At 37.9% G+C, this 23543-nt stretch overlaps 1 pseudogene; it reads left to right on the top strand.

Moving 5' to 3' along the window:
* Nucleotides 1–18863: 18863 nt before the first annotated feature.
* Nucleotides 18864–20076, top strand: LOC114051304 (annotated as a pseudogene).
* The last annotated feature ends 3467 nt before the right edge of the window (nucleotides 20077–23543 follow it).

The following is a 23543-nucleotide window of genomic DNA, read 5'->3' on the forward strand; positions in this document are numbered from 1 at the left end:
GAGGATCTGAGTAATTGAGCCATTCTTGACTTCCACACAACTAGTTTGCATATATACATATATATATATATATACACACACATACATACATACACACACTATATATAGTGGCTAAATCTATATACATATATATACATATATGTATATAGCTAAATATCCTCAAACATTGGTGTTTGAAGAATATCTCCATAAACTCACAGGCATCTACCAAACTTCTTGGCATCTATACCTGAAGTTCCTTCAAAAGACTGAACTACTGCTTTGCTACCAGTAAAACCTGACCACTCTCTGTGTCGTTAGGTAATGTCAAGTGAATGATCTCAGCGTATCTGGGAAATTCAATATGATCTAAGATTTCCAAAGGATACTTGACTTGATATTGTTTTGTATATGAGGAAGGGTTGAGGGAGATAGATTTGGCTGATGGCCAGTGTCTGCTCCCCAGACTCCATCACAGACCCTATGCCAGACTTGGGTGACTTGGACGGTTTGGGCATGGCTCCATTCATAATTCACCAGTCTCTTGGAGCACCCCTTATCTCCTCCATTTCCATGGCCCCGTGAGTCCTACTGTGCAGGTGTAGATATAGCCAGGAGCTCCCCCTCTGAGTTTTGTCTGCCCAGCCCACTTCCTACTTCCTCCCTTTCTCAGTAATATCCATTTTCAAAAACACACAAAAAGAAAGCAGTATGTCATACTCAATTACCAGAGAACCAATTAAAGTTGGGAAAACCAGCTAGTCAAAATCTAAGTTAGGCTAATGTCAAAAAAAGCACACACATGTGACTGTTGCTGTCACATAATGAAACCATATCAAAATGATTGCTTGTCCCAAGGAATTTGCAAGCCATTGTAAAAAATGTTATTCTCACTGGTTTAGGACATTTGGGAAACTAAACACTTTTTTGAAAACCAAAAATTCATCAATTTAAAAGAACCTTAAGGGGTCATAGCATCCATTTCCCTGTCTTAATTCCTGATGAAACCTGCAGGTTTCTGGTATCATCATTCCATTCAGGTGCAAAGTATATGCCATGCCTTAAAGTATATCAAATTGTTCAGTATTTTTTTTTTTAAATTTTGGAATAGAACCTGGATTTTTCTGACTCCCAGTTCAGGAGGCTGTTCATGAGAACTAAATCTTGGATTAGACATTTTAATGGCAGGTTGACCGAAGTCTCTGAGGAATCTTGTGGTCTCTGGCTATCTTCATTTATTGACATTAAATGGGCAACAGGTGGTCCTCTAATGAACCATTCTTTACGCCCAAGTAGCTCAATATACTACTGGAGAACATTCAGAAAGAAACGTAAGGACAATGCTTATTTCCTCCACATCTATCCCTTGTCACTGCTTTAGACGTAATGAACTATTCATCAGCTGTTCACAAAGAAGCATAGATGGCATCCCCGGCAGTCCCAGCATGGTGTTTGAACTGCAAAACTTCCTGAATTTGTCTGAATGTTTGCTCTGCTCATGAAGAGCAAAAACACAAACTTGGCCTTCATATTGAATAGATTGGTCAGCAATTTGTGTAATCACATGTAGGCAGGAAATACCAACTGCTGTTTTTCATTCTTTTATTTCATTTATTCTAATTAATTTTCTTCAATATGCATTTTAAAATTTATTTGTTTGTCTGCTTCTTGGCTAAGTAAGCAGATTGCAACCCCTCTGTGACTTAATTGACTGGATAAGGAAGCCAAGAAGTGGACAAACTCATTCATTTTGAGAATATATAGAAAGTTAGTTCACATCAATTTTTCAAAAATGTGTGATTTCAGAGGCAGCCTGATAGAACACATAGGGCACTGAACTTGGGATTTAGGAAGACCTAGGTTCAAAACCTCCTTAAACACTTAGCTACTAGGCTCTGGGCAAATCATTTAATCTCCCTTTACTCTAGTACCCTCATCTATATCAATTAGAAAACATTTATTAAGTACTTATTACATGCCAGGCACTATGAAATGAGGGTATTGTACTTGATGATCTCTCCAGCTCTTAATGTATAATCCTGTTTTCATTAGCGTTGGTACTCCTTCCACTGGAGCAGATTATAACCCTTCTACAACTCAATTGACTTTCTTTAGGAGATTCTATAGATAAGAAATTCATCACCAGCTTGGGAAGTGCTGTTTCTCATCAGATGGTCATTGAGCCTATATACTAACTTTTTCAAGCCTAAAAGGGCCTACTAGAGTTTGTACTCAGCCAGCATAGCTTTTGAGAGCTTAGAGTCTGATGAGCCACTGTAATAGAATTTTAGTAGACATATAGAAGAAAAAATAACCCTGATAAAACAATAATATATCTAATATTATCTAAAATTGAACTTGATATTTTTGTGGCATTGTGTTCAAATAGACATGATTTAAAATATTCTCCCTGTTCTCCCTAGGATTCCTTGGTCTGGATGATCTTATATCCAGTTGCACCAGAAGAGTTATCTAACTTCAGAAATGTATATAGGAGAAAAACAACATATGCTTCAATGTACTAGGTAGTAGTACCCCATGGAATGACCAAAGGTCTTTCCCCTTCCTTACTTATATGGCCATAGCTGTCTCTTGGAAGACTTGAGAATCCAAGACTGCTACTTTCTATGTAGTAACAGAACATCCATACTCAGGGATAAAAATAACAAAAATTGGAGTCATGCAGAGTTTATGTCAAATGTGGATTCCGCCAAAGGACAAGTCACCAAAGAAGTTAGTGTTACTGGGTTAAACAGTATCAAATGGTGCCTGGTATGATTGGGACAATGAGGCACATAAAAGTATTATGGACTTTAAAATATTTTGATGGAACGACACTGAGAATGATAATAGAAGTACTAGGTTTTAAGCCATATTCTTATTCATACCTCCCAGCACCTAGTATAGTGCTTTACACATAATGGTCACCCAAATTCAACTCAACAAGCATTTATGAAGTGCTACTAAGGGGAAGATGCGGTGCTTGTGACTAGGGATGCAATACAAAATGAATACTCTCTCAAGGCATTTATTTTCTACTGGGGGTATAAGATGTAAACATATGATCTTGTCCTGGATGATTTGAAGAGAAAGAACTAACAATTAATAAGCACTTATTAAACACCTACTGTGTGCCTTGTAGTGGGTCAAGTCAGTCAACAAACATTTATTAATCACTTATTATGTGCCACGTACTGGGGGAATACAAAGAAAGTCATAAATTAGTCCCTGCCTTCAAGGGGACCTTATTTTAATGAAGGAGACAACATTTCAACAATTATATACACACAAGATCTATGCAGGGCAAATTAGAGGTAATCTCAGAGAGGCAGCATTAGCATTAAGGGCAGGATTCAGAAAGGCTTCTGGTAGTTGGTGAGATTTTAGCTGAGTCTTGAAGGAGGCCAGTAGGTAGAAGTGAGGAGAAGAGGAAAAACATTCTAAAAATGGGGGACAGCCTATGAGAATGCACAGAGACAAGAGTAATAGAATGGAAGTAGTTTATTGAGTGGGGAGATTACATAGTGAGACCTGAGCTTTAGTAAGATCATGTTGGCAGCTGAGTGGAGGGTAGACCATAGTAGGAAAACCTTTGTGGCAGGGAGACCCATCAGGAGGCTATTACAATAGTCCAGGTGTAAGACAATGAGAGCCTGCCCCAAGCTGGTGTCAGTATCAGAGAGAAAAGGGAGCATAAGCAAGAGATGTTCTAAAGGTAAAACATACAGGCCTTGGCAACAAATTGGGTGTGAGGTATGAGAGAGGATGAGGAGTTAACGATGACACACAATGAGGTTGTGAGCCTGGGTGATTAGAAGGATGGTAGTGCCCTTGATAGTGATATGAAGTTAGGAGGAAGGAAAGGTTGGGAGGGGAAAGATAATCAGTTGAATTTTGGATGTGGTGAGTTTAAGATGTCTACAGGACATACATTTTGAGATGTCTAATAGGCAGTAGATGTGAGAATGGGGGTCCGGAGAGAAATTAGGGCTGGATAAATAGATCTAAGAATCGTTTGCATAGAGAATATAATTGAATCCGTGGCAGATTAGATCATCAAGCTAAAGAGTATATTAGGAAGAAGAGAAGAGAGCTCAAGACAAATTCTTGGAGGACAGCCATAATTAGATGATTTAAATTGGATGAAGATCCAACAAAGGAGGCAGGGAAAGAGAGGCTAGGTGTGGATTTAAAGCAAAAAATGAGCCAATTCTCCCAAGTAAGGAGCTTATTTTCCATCAGAACAACTGCTAAGTGTATTTAGTGCCTGCACATAATAGGAACTTAATAAATTCTTACCAACTGACCAAACTGGGGTGGGGGATGGGAGATAATAAAGAAGCACTTTGCACAGCAATTGAAACAGGAATTGAGACTAGAACCAAGTTAGGATTCTAGAATGCAGAGGTGAGTAGGGAGTACTTTCCTGAATGTCCTAAAGTGATGAGAATAACATGTTTTCTACAATGACTTGCAAATTGCTTGGGACAAGCAATCATTTTGATATAGTTTCATCACATGACAGCAACAGTCACAAGCGTGTGCTTCTTTTGGCATTAGCCTAACTCAGACTTTGACTAGCTGGTTTTCCCAATTTTAATTGGTTCTCCGGCAATTGAGTATTGACATTGGTTTCTTTTTGTGTGTTTTTAAAAATGGATATTACTGAGGAAGGGAGGAAGTTGGAAGCAAGCTGGGCAGACAAAACCAAGAGTGGGGACCTCCTGGCTATGTCTACACCTGCACAGTGGGGCTTATGGGGCCTATGGAGATGGAGGAGATAGAATGGTGCTTCAAGAGATTGGGGAATTGTGAATGGGGCCATGCCCAATATGTCCAAGTCACTCAATTATGACATAGGATCTGCGACGGGGAATGAGGATCAGGCATGTGTGTGGAGATAGGAGATGATACATTGACTTCAGGGAAAAGCAAACGTGCCATTCCTACTGGATAGAATATATGAAGGGGAGTAATCTGACAAATAAGCCCCTTGGGTTATTTGTTTTTGTTGAATGTCCTGATTGGTTTTACTCTTCATTGGTTATCTGTGTGACCATCTGCAAATTGCCAAATTCTCTTGCTTGGGCCTCAGTTTCCTCATTTATAAAATGAGAGAGTTGGATTAGCTAAACTCTGAAGTCCCTTCCACTCTAGAGCTCTGATCTTAAATTGGACAGATTGATTATTAGATTCATTAATTCTCAATTCTCTCTTTTTTCCGTAGAGTTGGGGGGGGATAGAGGAGAGGGAGAGAGAAACAGGATATCCCAGAAGTCTTAGGGTACTTTTAAGTTTTAATAGCTTAAATAGCTTAAAAGTGCCCTAAGACTTCTGGGACACATTGTATATCTGTCTAGCTAGAGTTTATAGATGAATATTTATTTCTCTACATTTATCTCTGTATTTATAGATCAATATATGAGCTAGCACATATATACACACAAATATGTATATATATGTATCTATAGATATATGTATGTAGATATAGATATAAATATAGATATAGATATAGATATATAGATATAGATATAGATATAGATATAGATATAGATATAGAAATAGATATAGATATAGATAGATATAGATATAGATATAGATATAGGCAGCTAGGTGGCACAGTGGCCCGGAATGAGGAAAAAACATCTTCCTGAGTTCAAATCTGATTTCAGACACTGACTACCTTTGTGACTCTGGGCAAGTCACCTAACCCTGTTTGGTTCACTTCCTCATCTATAAAAAAAGCTGAAGAAGGAAATGGCGAACCACTCTAGTATCTTTGCCAAGAAAATCCTAAATGGAGTCATGAAGAGTCCACCCTTCGAACAATTGACAAACAGCTGAACAACAACGACAACATCAAAAATATATATGTGTGTATGTATGTGTAGATACACACGTATGTAGAGATATCTATACCTCTCCATATATGTGTGCTTGTATATGTGCATATGTGTATGAATATTTGTGTGTATGTATGTGTGTGTATATATGTATATATATATATACACACACACACATACATACACACACACCCCTATATGTCAAAATCTGGGCACCAATTTGATAAGGCAGAAAAAGTAAAACCACACTCCTTTCATGGGCAATAGTAAGGCAAGAAGCATTCTTTTTTAAGTTAACAATCATTTATTAAGCACCTACCATGTGTCAGGCACTGGGTCAAGTGCTGGTACCAAGCACAATGTAACAAGTGATGACATTTAAGAAACAAGTCAAAGTTAACATTTTAACTTTTCTAAACCCTTTCTCTGTTTACAGATTTTACAAAGTTAAAATGTGAAATCTTAGATTTTTTTTTAACATATCATCTCAGGTTACATTGTCCATGAGAAGAAGGAAGCTTTCTTTGCTTTTTTGACCTCATTTAATCAATGCTCTGGTTCTACACTGCCTTCCTTCATCTCTCAGGAAATAGAGATTTACTTTTTTCCCCTCTGTATTTCACCACTTCTCTGATGAGGAAAAGAGCAGAGGTTTTGTAGTTTGAAGTGTAGCTTTGTGATTTACAACCTGTGTGACCCGTGGATTTATTATTTGGGTTGCTTTGGGCAAGTCACTGACGTACCCTGGGCCTTAGTTTGCTCATCTATCAAACTAGAAGGTTGGGTTAGATGGTCCCTGAGGTCCCTTCCAATTTTAGGTCTATAAGCCTATGATGGGGCAACTCATTTAACCTCTCACTGCCCCAGGCAACCCTCAGATTGGAAGTTTCACTTAAAAAAAAAGACCAGAAAACTAGATTTTACTATATTTTGTGTCAACCTTTAGTTTAAAAAATAATTTAATTTAATTTCTAAATAAAACCATGGTGTTCACTTAAGAGATGGACCGAATTCTTTGATCATAATATTTCTTCTTGAAAAACAAATATACTCAGTGGAAGAGCCCATACAGAGCCTTTGCCCTGTCATCTTAAATTTGAAACATGAGTGGAACCCTTGTCCTTTCAGAGAAGTTGTATAATTTTCCTCATTGGCTGTGACTCTCCATGACCTTTGTAACACTTGTCTTCTGAGGAAATGATATAACAGTGTTAACATTGATCTTTTCCTTAGCAAATATTCCCAGAACTTTCCCTTGAGATCTCATCCTCTTTGAGTGCATTTGAGTGAAAAATCTATAGATTGCTTACTATGCATAATAATTACTAAATGATTTTTTTATTTGGCCATTCTATGCCCTGTGCCATTAATAAGTCACATAAACTAAAAAGGACTATATATTCTGGGTTTTCTGGGTTTATTCTTTAAATTGGGGTGACAGAAAGAGGGATAAGAAGTAAAGAACAGTGATGAAGTAATTTTATTTGAAGATATGAGAGATGCTTGGTTCTGTAGGTCAGAAGATACCTTCTTTTCCTTTTCCCTTAACTCTAGTTGAGTTATCATTTTGGTACAGTTCATAAGATGCTAATGTAAGAAACCCAGTACATGGACTCACCTTTAAGCCAATCATTCATCCTTCAAGCCAGTTTCTGGGATGCAAATTTTCTAATGTGTGATTCAAATTATGACCATGGCTCACCTAGAAGTGCCAGAAGTGCTGAGCCTTTGATGGTTTTGGAACTTGCTAATCATGACATGGATTGCTTACAACCACTTTCATTTGTCCCAGTTCTAACCTTATTTGGCCTAGATTATGACAGAATGATATGACATAAAGATTCAGTCAGCACTTGAAGAGTCTATGAGATGACATGTGGTCAGGATCAATCAAAAGGTTCTGATCAAGAGAAGAAAATGAAGGTGAAAATTATCTCAGCAAGCAATTAAGTTGCTGAGAGAAAATATTCTGAAATTTTTACATGACATTTGTTGTATTTTTCCTCACAAAGCATTAGCAAGGTGTTAAGGGAAGCAAAGATAATTCTTTTTCTCCAGCAATCATCACTTCTGGTAGTATTGTCATTTTTAATATATTGGCATGGCCCAATCATGAGCATTGAATATTATCCCAGCTATTCAAATTATTCTTTATTTCTTTTAGGAGTACTTTGTAATTTAATCTCTATAAGTATTAAATGTACTTTGTATATTGATTTCCAAGTATTGTATGCATTTTGTAGTTATTTTGAAGAGGACTTCCCTTTCTATCATTACTTCTTGGATTCTGTTACCACATAAAATGCTATTCATTTTTGTGGGTTTATTTTGAGCACATTATATTAAGTGACTACTATGTGCCCAACCTGCACTACATGTAGATGCTAGGGATATGAAAGTGAGAGCTAGGCACTTCTTGCTCTCTTGGAACTTACATTATACTAGAAGAATGTTTATGTTCAATCATTTTCAGTTGTGTCCAACTCTTCATGATCCCATTTGGGGTTTTCTTGGCAAAGATATTAGCATCATTTGCCATTTCCTTCTCTAGCTCATTTTACAGATGGGAAAACTGAGGCAAACAGGGTTAAGTGACTTGCCCAGAGTTAGTAAATGTCTGAGGCTAGATTTGAACTCAGGTCTTCCTGACTCCTCCAGAGCTTAATCTACTATGCCACCTAGTTGCCCTACTACAGGAATACAGCATGAGTAAATACAGGTTATATACAAAACAAATATTCAGTGATTAGAGGATGGGGAATCATAAAAGGACTCTTGCATGAGGCAGTACTTGAGGCAAGCCATAGAGGGGAGGAAAAGTATTTCAAGAGGCAGAGGAGAAGAGAAAGAACCTTCCAGCAGGAGGCATAGCCTCTTCAGAAGCATGGAGGTGGGAAATAAAGTTTAAGAAACAGCAAGTAGACTAGTTCAGCTAGTGCATGAAGTTCATGAAAGAGAATGAAGTGTCATAATCCTGGAAATGAAAGGTGGAGCAAGATTGTGACCCACTGTTCAAGGAAGTCTTCACCTCCCATGAAATACCTTGGATAAAGTACATAGGGAAAGCTACAGTTACAGACTAGAAGAGAGTAGCCAACTCCTCACCTGTTGGTACAGTTGGATGACTCCTACCTGTTTTGAAAATGTTCACTTTGCCAGCGTGCCACTAAATTATACATAGTAGGTGCTTAGTAAGTATTTGTTAGTTTAGTATTGATTAAATTTGTTTCCAAATAAACACGGAAATATGTATTGTCAAAGGCACCCCTATCCTTCAAGTCATCTAAACTTAAAATCTAGGATCAGTTCCTCACTCTCTCCCCTCTCCTCTACCATGTCTAATACAGTGCTAAGTCCTGTTGATTCTAACCTCACACGGGTGCATTCTGGGAAGATGGCGGAGTTGGTCAGAAATTTCTATGCTCTCCAGATTTCCTCCACAAACAAGCAGAACATTGCTATAAAATGAATGTAGAGCAGCAAAAATAAAGAGATAAAGCAGTTGCCCTCCTAAGACAATATTCACACTCTTTTTTTATATATACCTCCTTCCTTGTTCTGACACTGTTACCACCCTGGTATAGGCCCTCATCACCTTCTACCCAAGCATAACAATAACCTTCTGGTTGGCCCTTCTGACTCAAATCTTCCTGCATTCCAGTCCATCCTCCACTTAGCTGCCAACGTGATTTTCTGAAAGCATAGATCTATCTGATTGTGTCATTCCTCCCCCCATCAGTAAATTCCAGTGGCTCATGGTCACTACAAGGTTCAGATAGAAAATGCTCTTCTTGGCTTTTAAAGCTCTTTGCAATCTGTCCTTTTCTTACCTTTGCAAGTCTTATACTTTACTCTCCTCCATGTACTCTATGACCCAGTTACTTTTTTGTTGCTCCTTACACAGATTTCATCTTTTGGTCCCATGCCCCTTCACTGACTCTCCCCCATGCCTTGAATAAATACTTGTTTTAGCTTCTTAGCTTCCTTCTGTAAGAAGCCTCTCCTAGACTTTCTTAATGCTAGTGCATTTCCTTTGAGAAAGCCTTTATAGTCCTTGTATGTACGTAGTTGTTTGAATGCTGTCTCCCCCATTAGACTATGAGTTTCTTAAAGGCAGGGACTGCTTTTGCCTTTCTTTGTAACTCCAGCCATTAGCACAATATCTGCCACAGAATAAATATTTAAAAAACACTTGTTGACTTGACTGGGCAAAATGTACTTCCAGAGCCAAAGAGATTTTTGGAATATGGATGTGGTAGTGCAAAAATCTCTCTCTCTCTCTCTCTCTCTCTCTCTCCATGTATATGAATAAAATTTTTTTTCTGTTTCCTTGAAGATATTAAATAAGACTACAATAGAGATCTAAACTTAGTAAACTAAACTTAGTAAAGTATAGGGGGGGAAGGGGAGAGACAATGGGATAGTGACTTGCCCAGGGTCACACAGCTAGTAAGTATCTGAGGTCAGATTTGAATTCAGGTCCTCTTGACTCCAGGGCCAGTTGCTCTATCCACTGCACCATGTAGCTGCCCCCATTTCAGTCAATTAAAAAAAATCATTTTTGCTAAATCTGTGTCTGAGCCAATTTGGTTAAATTATGTATATGGTTTAAGAGCTGCTTTATTAAATACTTGACTAAAATCAAAGTGTAGTACATCATCATAAGACTTTAATTCATTAATTGTGTGATGCAAAAAGAAACAAACATGACATTTGCATCAATTGTTCTGTCTGGTTTAGTTTGTCCTAATCCTATCCCTTTGGCATTTTTTTCCCTTCAAATAAGTCAGTTCTAAGCTTGGTATTGGACTTGGGACCTATCGGATGCAGAGGGAGAGAAAACTAAGTCTTAGATTCTGTTGATATCCACTAGGATCTACTTTACAGGAGTGGGGCATTTGGGAGGAGAGCCATAACTTCAGTAAGGTCCTTTAGGTAGACACTGTTAGAGCTGAGGAAAGCCCATGTTTACTTTGAAATAAACATTACAACTGCTATTAATACAGAACCAATCAGAATGTATTTGTTAAATGCCTTCTCTATACTAAGACACTGAAGTAGGTATTGGGAGTATACTGACAAGATAAAACAGGCTCTGCCCTCAAGGAGTTTACAGCATAGCCAAAGGAGACAACTGGTACATGGACTGGTGTAAGGGTGAGGTTCCAAAGAGTCAATAACGCCCACCCCACCTAAAGCTACCAGCGAATAATTCTAGCCCTGATAGCTTAACAGGGGAAAATATCTCTATTGAAACAATAAACTAATCAAAGGTATTCTAAACCACCTAGTTAATCTGTTTGGGAGCAAAATCTATTGGATGAAGTGATATCACATAGTACAGGAGGTATATTGATACTGGCTGAGGAGCCTGTCATGGCCTGTATGTCTTCTCTAAAATAGGAAGCCAATTGGGAATCCAGGTGCTTCAAATGTATGGCAGCTTAGAGGAGACAGCAGTTCTAGTCAAACCCTGATAAGGAATTGTGTTTGTGTGTGTGTGTGTGTGTGTGTGTGTGTGTGTGTGTGTGTGTGTATGTGTGTGTGTCTCCATGCTCAGAAATGGTGGTCACGGAGCAGTGTTTTGGTCTAGGAAATCATAAAGATGGTCACTGGAGTCCTAGGACAATTGATCGATGTTTTAACCAGGAATTTTAATGCTGTTCTCAGAGCTACAGTCAGAAATTACATGACTAGCAGATGTCAGAGAGGCAATTTGAACCCAGATCTTCCTGACTTCAAGTTGAGTTTTCCATCCACTATGCAACTACTATGTTCTCCATTGTAAAACCACGTTTATTTGTTTTTTTTTATTTTTTATTTTTAAATTTAATTTTAATTTTTAATTTTTGTTTTGTGTCTCCTTTAGGTCTAGCATGGTGGCTGGACTCTTAATAGATGCTGTGCTTGATAAATGGCTATGGTTACTTAATAAATGGTTATTCCTTAGCTGATTGGTTGATCAACATTATTAGTTGTTGCTGTTGATCATACTATGGCTATTCTTTTTCTGATATCTACTTACATGAGCTTTTTCTCTTTCACTTTTCTTATTCCTACCAATTCTCTCTCACTATGATTCTTCATGATTCCATTTTTAGTATGACCATGAATCACCTCTAATTGTCTTTTATTTATTTCTACACTAAATATACTAATAATGCTGATCTCTTGGAAGAATGTGAGATGTAATTAATTAATGAACATAAATTGCTTTCCAATTCTCTCAGGAAAGTAGCTATGATGGATGAAGTTGTTTTTACTTTCAAAACTTTAAAAAAAAAACTCTGCAAGTTTTATTTCATGCTGCTCTTTAGTAGGCAGCCTTAGGAAAAAAAGGTCTCCAGGATACTATACATTTTTACTATTGGAAATTCTAACATTCATTTTAAATCATTTGATCATTTTTTCCTGATAAAAGGCTATGAATTTAGTCAAGATAATATGAAGTATGGGATGGGTCCTAAGCAAGGTGTCCAAGGAGTGAATCTTCAGAAACTTGGGACTGGTTAAGTGCTAAAAATACTTTTAGGTAGTCAGGAGGAGTTTAGAAGGATGTATCTTAGTGGCTTAGAACAAAAATGTATTTCAGATAAGTATTTTTGCACTCTAATGCAAAATATGAGGTTGGGTGTACTGAGGGAATGAGGTTGATATGATGATGGTAAAGTAGGAGTCATATTTGGTTGTTAGAGATTTTATTTTATTTATTTAATTTTTACTGATGCCAGTTACAGCTATTGGAACTATAGTTTCAGCTCTCTCTCTCTCTTTCTCTCTCTCTCTGTTTCTATGTCTCTCTCTTTCTTTCTTTCTCTCTCTCTCTCTCTCTCATACACACAGAATGATTTGAAGTGTTTTTTTCTTATTATTTATTATTCTTTCATGTTTCTGTGGCACTTTAATTTTATGAAGCACTTTCCTAACTTCTACTCTCTGAGGTAGGTATTATAAGTTTTACCATCTCCATTTTACTGAAGACAAAACTGAAAACTCAAAGTGGATGTGGCTGGTTGTATCATGTAGCTACTAAGTGGTAGAGAACGGACTAAAGTCCAGGTCTTCAGACTCCATGGCCAGGGTTCTCAAATGATATACCTTACTGCCCCAGGGTACACACAGAACTCAACAGGGATACCTAGCAATATCACTTTTGTTTTTAACCTAACTACTTAATAAACAGAACCATTAGGGATTTCTTTTGGCCTTGGGACAAATGAAAAAAAAAAATACTGAGACACTAAAGGTCCCATCTGTTTAACCTAAACATGACTAATCACAGTTATGCATAAATGCTAAGAAAGTAGAGGCTGGTGAGGTGGGGGTGGAGGGAAGAAACTCTTTGAGTAAATAATAGGATAATATTTTTGTTTATTAGTAGAATTTGCTTTGCTTCTCTAGTGAGGTTACTCAAATTAACTCTCATTCTTAATCAGGCTAATCAAAATCATTGGAAATACTTTTTAACTGATTGGTATTTCCACAAATGATCTGTTTGGGAACCTCAGACAAGCAGTTTGAGGTCCCTTCTTCTTTAGATGGCAGCTTCCTTTGAAAGGTTTCTGAACCCAGGAGAATAGGTTCTAGTCTAATGACACTTCTCTCTTTAGGTTGGTGGCATTCTGACTTCATCTGTGACCAACAATTTCACTGAGTAAAAGTGGAACAGTGACATCTAGTGCCTGAAACATCACCTCAGTAGCTTTGCTTTCTCCCAGATCTTTGATTTTCTGGGTTTGTAAATGTTTGAAGAAAAATAAGCCTACACAGAGTCATTTTACTTTTGTTAGACTGGGGACAAAAGATGGAACTTTTGTTAGTTATGTGATAAGTGAAAAACTGGAGAGACCAAGTTTGTGATGAATTTATAATCAATTTATTAATTAGGCTAGCTAATAATCATTAAATTAATAATCAGTGATTTCTCCCTGTAAACAAAAACAAAACCACAGAGACATTGAATGCTTTAAATACCTTTGAAAAAAAGGGGTGCCTTGACAGGTGAAATTGAGCCCTGATTGGTAAACAATTAATGAGGGGGTAGACATTTAAATGAGGAGGTGGGCCAAAAGTCTTCAGTTTCTCCTGCTGAGAACATGACTTGATCATGAAACTCAGATGCTTCCAGCAATCTGGACAGAAAAATCCTTCTCCAGTCAGATCACTCTGGTTGGTTTTCTCCCTCTCAAGCTGGGTTGCCCTAAACTCCAATGGAGGGGTGCAAGGACATGGGCTTATTCCCAAGAATTCACCTAGAATAGATTCTGTTTATACTTCAAATTGAAGTAAGGTCTCCTAGTTGAGTGGGGTCCTGCCCAAGATCTAGAAGCCCACATCTGGAGGATTAAGGCAATCTCCTCTGTCAGCCATGCCTTTCATATACTGGCTGACTGACTTACTGGGGCTGGCCCCTGAATGAGGAAATAAAAAGTCTGGATCTTAATTAATAATGGGTTATTAATATAACAGAAAATAATTATTTCTCTCAGTGACCTTCAATATTTCTAGATGGATTTAAGAACTTCATCTATCTATCCCTTCCTCTTCTTTCTCACTCAGACCAAGTCCTAATATGCAGACTACTGCAACAGCATCTCAGTTGATATCCCAAATTTTTCATCATAAGTTGAATTTGCCATGTATCTTTCCATTGCCTTTTGGGTCCTGCTGTTTTGATTCATCTGAGATCATGGTGTTCTCCGAGTTGCTGCCGTGTAGCATCACATGGTAAATATTTATTGGATCATAGATTGAAAACTGGAAGGGTCATATTAAATCATCTGGTCCAATTCCCTCATTTTACAGTTGAGAAAACTGAGACTCACAGAGCCAAGATGGCAGAGTAAAAGCAGTGACTAGCTTGAGCTTTCCCCCAAACCCCTCCAAATACCTATAAAAATGACTCTAAACAGATTCTAAAGCAGCAGAACCCACAAAAAGACAGAGTGAAACAAATTTCCAGTCCAAGACAACATGGTTGGTTGATTAGAAAGGTCTATTGTGTCAAGCTGGGAGAGGAGCACAGTTCAGCTTAGGTGCACAAGCAAAGACCAGGCCTCAGAGAGCCTAGAGCAGGCCTCAGGGGACTGAACCACTGGCAGCTGCAATGGTTTCTAGACTTCTCAACCCACAAACTCCAAAGACAACTTAGAAGATCAGTAGGAAAGGTCTGTTAGACCACAGTGAAAGAGGAGCTCAGTCTGGCCTCAGTTCTGGAGCTCTTGGCCCACAGATGGAGTGGGTATCAGTGGCTGATCAGAAGGGGATTGCAGGGAACTCTTTGCTGGTGCTGAGCCAGGATTCTCTTGCTTGGATCTGTGTCACAGTTCTAGGTGGCGATCCTGAGGTGAGGAGGAACGCCAGTGTGGTGGAGCTTGTGATGGCGGTGGAGAGAATCCTCTTCGCAGTTCCAAGGCAAAAAAGAGTGCTTGTGGTCTCTCATAGACCAGAGCGCAGGTCAGGAAAGGAGTAAACACCTTGCCTTTGATCATACTACCTCAGAAGAACTGAAAATTTGCAGGTCTCTAGAAGTATCTCTGAAAACAGCTGCACAAAACCCCTGAAGCTTGGGGCAGTACATTCTCCACACTGTAAGCAGACCCCTAACTCAGCAAAGAGTTTAAAAGTCAAATAATTGGCTGGGATCATGAGAAAACTGAGACTTATATAGATAAAAGTAATTTACCCAATGTCATAAGACAGAGTGGCAGAACCACAATTTGATTTGGTATTAAAGAGATGGATTTAGGTCTTTTCCAGCAATTTGAGATGAATTTATTACATAAATACATATTTTATGGAATAGTTCACTGTTGTTCTAAGAGTGTTTAGTCTCGTAACTCCAGCTAGGGGATAAAACCTTAGAAGGCAACATCAGCTACTTCTTCTGTCATCTATAGCACTTCATAGCATTTAGCATTCATTATTCATCAGTTTGATGATTTTGGCTTTTATCATTTAATAACACATTGAAATTGCTTGGGGATGAAAGAGGAATAATGTATAGATTCTCAATGCTGACCTGCAAACGTCTTTCCAGAAAGAGAGAGAGAGGAGCTGAAATCTTGGGAAAATTTAAGAATATCAGCAGAAGATGCCTACCTATCAACAACAACAACAACAACAACAACAACAACAATGGTATTTAAGGTAGCTGAACCTGGAAAATAAAGCCCCCCCTTCCAAGTAACAGAATGTTCTTTTCTATAGAAAGTCTATTTAGTTACTCATTCATTGATTATTAAGGACTGAATTGGGTTCCTGTATCATTATTCCCATCTCAATACCACTCTTCTTGCCCAAGATCATGTGTCATGCATGCCCCTTTATATAAAGTAGTTGTTTTAGCATCTATTTCCATTGTTTGCTTGTAGTTATTTCTCTTGATTATTTTCCCTGGGTTACTAATAGTATATCATGCTGTTTAATCCTTTCCACTGTGTTTTCCCAGAAAACTCCAAGGTCAGGAGTCAAGAAAGATGGGACAAGAATCAGAAAGTCCCAATGAGAAATAGGTATTTCAAAGTTATCATTGCAATATTCTTTGATCCTTAAGTTTGGCTGGGTAACAGGCAGGTTTAAAAGCTGTCAGTTGCCCAGGAGAACTGTCATTTCACAGTTCAAGGGTTCAGTAGTTTTACTCTTTTAATAACGTATGGACTGTACAATCATAAGATTTAAGTATGAGCAAATCTTTGCTATAATTAAAGTAGGAAGATGTTTCATCCCAGACCACTTCACTGTCATTAGGTTGGAATTGTAAAATGCTGACTTTTGGAGAAAGGGCAAATTTCATAAGGGGATTGGGGGCAGGTGAATGAATACAGAAAGCAATTGAGCACAAGAATGAACCTGACAGATTTAAGTAAAGGATGTTTGGGTGGAGCAAGAAGGAAAGTAAGAGGCACTGGGGAAAGAACTGGGGGCACCAGTTAGGCTCCTTAAGAGTCCCTGGTTCTTTTCAGGTTCAATCCTTAAGCTCCACCAGGCTCCCACCTTGCTCTTCTTCAGTCTTTGTGCTAAAAACCTAGGTGGACAGTTAGGAAAGCCATTTTCAAGGAAATTAATAAATAATTTTTAAAACTGCTGGCCTATTGGGAAGTGAGGTGGTACAGTGGATAGAGCATCAGTGCTGTAGTCAGGAAGACCTAAGTTCAAATCTGATTTCAGACCAGACATTTGACACTTACCAGCTGTATGATCATGAACAAGTCACTTAACCCCAATTGCCTTGCCAAAAAAAAAAAAACAAAAAAACCCAACAACAAAAAAACTGCTGGTCTAGAGCTCACTGAATATGTTGATGAGGATATGAACTTGTGATAGGTTTTTCTATTGAAGTGCTGACATCTATGAAAATGGAAGGCAACTTTAAAACCACTTTTTAGAAATAAAAGGATACTGTACAATGGTTTTAAAAGAGGGAGAAAAATGTCAAGACTTGTGAAATTTCACCAAGGTGTATGAATTGTAGTGGAAGTCTTACTATTTGATTGTCTATGTAGAAAATAGCCATGCAACATTCTGAGGGTTCCTTCTAGAGCTTAGAGCACATAGAGGAAAATGAGGTAGAAATATCCACTTGAGCAGTGTGTTAAACTCAGAAAGAATGAATCTCTGGTTTTTCACTTAGAAGTGTTGCCAGATGATGTCTCTGCATTAGAAGACAAAGTGGATAGTTGTTTTGTTTTTTTTTAAAGAACGTAGGGATAAATTTTCTTTCATACTTCCCTGTGTATGCTTATATATGGAGGACATAAAATCACCAAATTTCAAAACTAGAAAGAGACCTTGGAGGCCATCCAGGCCAAGGGTTTTTGATTTGTGGTCCACTGATCTTCAAGAGGTCTGTGGATAAATTTCAGGTGGAAGTCTATGAACTTAAATGGGAAAACATTATATATTTATTTCAATATAATTGATTTGCTTTGTAATCCTATCTATTTTATGCACTTAAAACATTAATCTGAGAAGAGGTCCATCCATAGGCTTCATCAGACTGCCAAAGTTTTTACCACAAAAAAGTTTCAAGAACCCTTGATCTAGAACAATGTGCTCATTAGATAGTTGAGGTCCAGAAAAGGAAAAGTCTTGCTAAAGATTACTTAGCTACTTAGTAAAAGACCTGGAGTTTGAATCCTCCAGTCACCATTCTTGGTCAGTTGACTTAAATACAAAGTACAGCATAGGGAAGATATTGATGAGCAATTATTTCAAAAATGGTCTGAGGTAGGGAGTGGCTAGGGGATTGAAAGCTCAACATGAGTCAACTTTATGATACAGCAAGCAAAGAAGCCAATGTCATTTTAGGCTGAATAAATGAAACACAGTGAACAGAATTAGGCAAGTGATAAACAAACTAGTATGTGCCCAGATAAAGGTGACCAGTAGGGTAAGAGGACAGACTGGAGATCATGCCATCAGAAGTCCAGCTGAAGGGACCTGGGGGTGTTACCCTGGTGTAGATAAGACTTAAGCAAGGTGTGACCACTGCTTTTAAGTATTTTTTTGTTTTGTTTTGTTTTTAGGCAATTGGGGTTAAGTGACTTGCTCAGAGTCACACAGCTAGTAAGTGTCAAGTGTTTGGTCTGAGGCTGGATTTGAAGTCAGGAACTCCTGACTTCAGGGCCAGTACTCTATCCACTGCACCACCTAGCTGCCCCTGTTTTTAAGTGTTTGAAGGGCTGTCACTTGACATTTGAATTCAACCTATCATTCTAACCTAAAAAGACCTTTTTGTGCCCTGATGCCATTATCCATGTGTTAATCATCAAGCCTATCTGCAAATATGTCTTCATCCAAGTCATTAATAAGTGTTGGAAAGCATGGGACCACAGAGGGTTCCCTTCCATACTCTACTGGACACTCTACTCCAGGTTGACATTGCTCCATTAATCACTCCTATTTGGGTCCAGTCATTCAACCCTTTCTGACACCACCTAGTCATGTCTCCCCTGTTTTACACTTGGCTTAAAAGTCATATAGCTTGGACTTTGGTGATCTATGTAATGGGAGAGACACCTATGGATGGGTAAAAGTGGCATGGTCTTCCCTTTGGCTATGGAGCTGGGCTCCTTCAAGTACTGTGAGCTTCAGAGCCTGACCAAAAGCTAGGACCTCTGGGCCAACTTCTGGGGAGACAAACTTTTCAAATCATTGAAAGAACATTTTCAACGTGAGCTCAAGAAAGAAAATGAGAGTCAGAATGGCAAAAGTAACATCTCTGCTGCCTCTCTTGAGGAGATAGAAATGCTTAATGGCAATGAAGAAAAATCTGACCAGGATGCTGTAGTTGTCTCCATCATTTTACCCCTGGGAAGAGGCAAAAATAGCCCAAGGAAACAGTGCTCCAAGCAGGATCATTCAGAGATGATAGAAAGTGATCATCCTGGGTCTCCAGAGAGAAAAAAAGATATCAAAAGGAGAATCTGTTAGCTGTTGCAGAGGTCACAAAGTCATCCAACCAAAAGAACAAGTGGACAAATTGCTCTTAAGAAAATGAAATTGATGGTAATACACTTTTAAATATCCCTTAAGGAGGAAAGGGCCCTCATCATAGGGATGATTTGTCCAAACCTAAGAAAAGGAAAACAATATTTACAATTCCAAAGTTTAAGAAGATTCATGAAGTTCATTTTAAGGAAATGGAATCTATTGACCAAAGAAATGTATGGAAGTCCTTAACAACTCAGTGGAGGAATTGAAGATATTCAAGTCATCTACCCTCTCAACTAATAAAATGAATGTCAGGTTCTAAAGATAATGAGCACCTATGCTCACTGCTCAAGACTCCAGCTAGAAAGTCTCCATATATCAGCATGCTTGACATCCAGCCTAAATGCCAGGCTCCTGGTGATGAATAAGGAAAAGGAAGTCAGTCAAACCACGAGTGAACAAACTGCAGATGTTACTCCATTCAAGTTTACAGCTGAGGCAGCACAGACTCCAGTCAATAATAAGAAACCAATATATGATCTCAAAGCAAGTCTTTCACATCAACTTCACTATGAGCCACACAAAGAGAGGCTAAAACCATGGGGGGAAATCTAAAGAAAATATTGCTCTGAATGAGATAACCAATTGACTTCCACAAAAAAACAAAACAAAAGAAACAAACAAAAAAAACAAACAAACTTGCAAGCAGCCACACCTCCAGACCTGAGAAGAACAATGGAGGAAATGTGAGCAGAAAAGGAAAGAGAAGAAAGATTGTGTCCTTGGACCTTGAAGAGAACTACTCATGCTTGGGGACTAAACAATCTGCCAAACACTCTGTAGATATTCTTAATTGTGAATCTTTTATGCTTCTGTAAATATTTCTATATTTGTTTTGTTGCAAATTTCATCTAGCCTGTACTAACTCTGTTTTCACCCCTACTTAAAATAGATGTATCTTTGGAGCTATCATATTAATCTGCTACTAACCACCATCATTGAAATAGTGATACTATCAGCTTACAAATGTTTCATTTATAAACTCTGGCAAATTTCTAAATTATCTAACTCTTTTTTATTTAATAAACACAGCCTTTTAATCCTTGAACTAGATTTTTAATGCTACATATCCTCCTCTAGTTCTAGGCTTTCAAATAACTTGCAGGCAAAACCTTGTTCACGTTTTAAATGTTGGGAGAAAAGAAGGTGGAATGGATTCCTCCTCTAAACCTCTAAAGAACTTAATAACTAAAAATACTGAACCAATTGAGTAAACATCAATATAAAAATGTCAAGCTTCAATGTTTTCTTAGACTTTTCCTTAGATAACTGTTCTCTATAAATACATATTTGTTGCTAATTTGTTATTAGATGCTGTACTTCACATTTATGCCCTGACTGCTTTCAAGATGAAAGCAAAAGGATCACGCTCACAAGACTTTTAATTCTTATATTATTTCTTTAAGATAGTTTTCAAGATTATTGTGCTCTATAATCTAGTCTCTTATTCAAAGGATATAAAAGATTGTGGATGCTTAGAATTACAGCCAACTCTATTGACTTGCAGAATTTTGCATTTGGCAAAGTCTCTGTCAGATTAAAATATGGTACCTAAGCTAATCTGCTTAAAGTTTTCTACTGCTTTGTAAATTTTTGTTTTTTTTTAGCAGTTGAGGTTAATTGACTTGCCCAGGGTCACACAGCTAGTAAGTGTCAAGTGAAGGTCTGAGGCCATATTTGCAGGTCCTCCTGACTCTAGGGCCAGTGCTCCATCTACCATGCCACTTCGCTGCCCCGATTTTTATAAGTAAAATTAAAACTGAAAATTCAAAAAGAAAAGTCACACAGCTCACATATCTCCATTTTGTCCTGAAGCAAGTCAAGAGATGTTTTTTCAAATGCCTTACTGAAATCCAGGTAATCCTGTAAAGAATAAAAAAGAAGGAAATAAGTTTAGTATGGCATGAATATAGTTACTCATAATGACCATCACTTTCCTTTTTAACTGCTCAAAAATCATCCCTTTAATACGTTCCTGGTTTTTGCCAAGGATCAAAAGAGGCGGGTAGGTGGTGTCTTGAACAGACTGTTGGACTTGGAGTCAGGAAGACTTAAGTTCAAATGCTGCGCCAAACACTTACTAGATATGTGATTCTGGGCAAGTCACTTAACTTCTCTCAACCTCAGTTTTTCTACTTGTAAAATGGAATAATAATAATGACATCTACATTCCAGGATTATGAGCATCAAATGAGGTAATATTTGGAAAGTGCTTTGCAAACTTTAAAACACTATATAAATGTTAGTTATTTAAAGCTCACTGGCTATAGTTCAAAGAATCCACATGCATTTCTAAAAAAAAAAAAAAGTATTTGCTTTCAGTTCTGCTACTATTTTCCATAATCTTTTGAGGGTCACCAATTTAGCAAATCATAGTTCTGAGTTCTTTTCATAAGCTGGGATGAAGCTCATCCAGATTGGTGACTTGAAGTTATCACTCTGTTCTTACAGTCTTCTCTGGGTGACAGGTGGTAAAGAGGATAGAGTAATAGTCAGAGGTAGGATCACCTGAGCTCAAACCTGATCTCAGACTCTTACTAGTTGTGTGACTTTGTGCAAGTCACTAAACACCTGTTTGTCTCAGCTTTCTCATCTGTAAAATGGGGATAATAATAGCACCTACCTCACAGAGTGGTTGTGAGGATCAAATAAGGAAATAATTATAAAACTCTTGGCATACTACCTGGCACATAGTAAGCACTATATAAGTGTTAGGTATTATTGTTATTGTTATTATCATTGTCACTCTAATTTATCTACCATTTCCAATTTCTAGTATCCAAATCCTGTCCACCTCACATCCTTTTTTGATGTGTATCTTATCTCTTACGTAGCTAAAACAATGCTTTGTTGTTGTGATTGTTCTTAGTATTCATTACAAGACAATGTTGATCTACACTTGAGGGTTTACAACACTCATGAAGTCATTCCAGGCTTTTCCATTTGTTTGTGGGTGTCTATCCTTTATTTTGTTTTCTCTGTGTATCCTTAAAACATCTGTGTTGCTTGATGAGTTCCCTGTTTATCCACCCTGGTCTCCTTGTGCAGAATGAGAGAATCTCGGGGTATGAACCTCAGAGACCATCTAGTTCACGTTGTACCTGAGGAAGAATTGCTCCTTACTAGAGACATTTTCTTTACATCAAGTTACATTTGCTTGGTTTTGTGACTTCTGCCTCTGCAACTTTGGCTCATAGTTTTGTTCTCTAGAGCCAAGCAGAAGAAATCATGTAAAATTTCCCTGCTCTTCATATACTGGAAGACAGCTATGGTCCTCCACCAAGTTCTTCTCTTCTTTGTGCTAAGCCCATGTGTTTTTTTTTTCAACTCATCCTACACAGCACAACCTTCAACCTTCTGCTTGGGATACCCTCTCGCTTGTCAATGCTCCTTTTAAAATGTAACACCACAAACTAAATACAACCTTTCAAAAGTGATCTGAGCAAACAGCCACACTATGAATCTCTTAATGAAGTCTAGACTTTTATCAGCCTTCATGACTGCTACATTGCTTTAATGATATGGCACATAACTGTGGGTCTTGTTGCCCACTAAAACCCCGAGATCTTTTTCAGATGAACTGGTGCCAAACCACACCCCATCTTCCTCATCTTCTATGTGTGAAGTTGATTTTTTTTTAACCTAAGGGTGAGACTTGGTTTATCCCTATTAAATTTCACCTCATTAGATTCAGTCCAGTGTTCTAGCCTGTCAATATTTTTGGATCTTACTTTTGTTATTTAATATGCTATTTATATCTCCTTTTTATGTCTTTTGTAAATCAGATGAACATGCAAACAGTACTTTTATCCAAATAATTTTTTTAAATGTTAAAAAGCACAGGACAAAGTATAGCTGCTTGAGACACTCTCCTGGATCCTGCCTTCTAAATTCCTGACAAAATCCTAACAATTACTTTTCCGGTTGGAATATTCAACCAGGTCTAACTCCACCTAGGAGTAGCATTTTCTAGATTTCTAGATTTTTTTAACCTAATTATGAGACTTGATTTAATCTCTTTAACAGGTGTGGACGCTTCTCTAATTGAATCAAGAAGGGTGCATTTTGATTGACTGAGCAAGCAGATCAGTCACATCTCTTGGGGTTTGGCTGTCTTTGGCAGAGATTGGGAGTTGGAGATATAGCAAGCTATGGAAGAGACCCCCTGTAAAGGAGGGGGAAGAAGTTTTTCTCTCCTCTCCATTCCTCCCTCCTCCCCGTCTCATA

Source organism: Vombatus ursinus, unplaced genomic scaffold (genome assembly GCF_900497805.2).
Source record: "Vombatus ursinus unplaced genomic scaffold, bare-nosed wombat genome assembly UNPS02014802.1, whole genome shotgun sequence".
Taxonomy (NCBI): Eukaryota; Metazoa; Chordata; class Mammalia; order Diprotodontia; family Vombatidae; genus Vombatus; species Vombatus ursinus.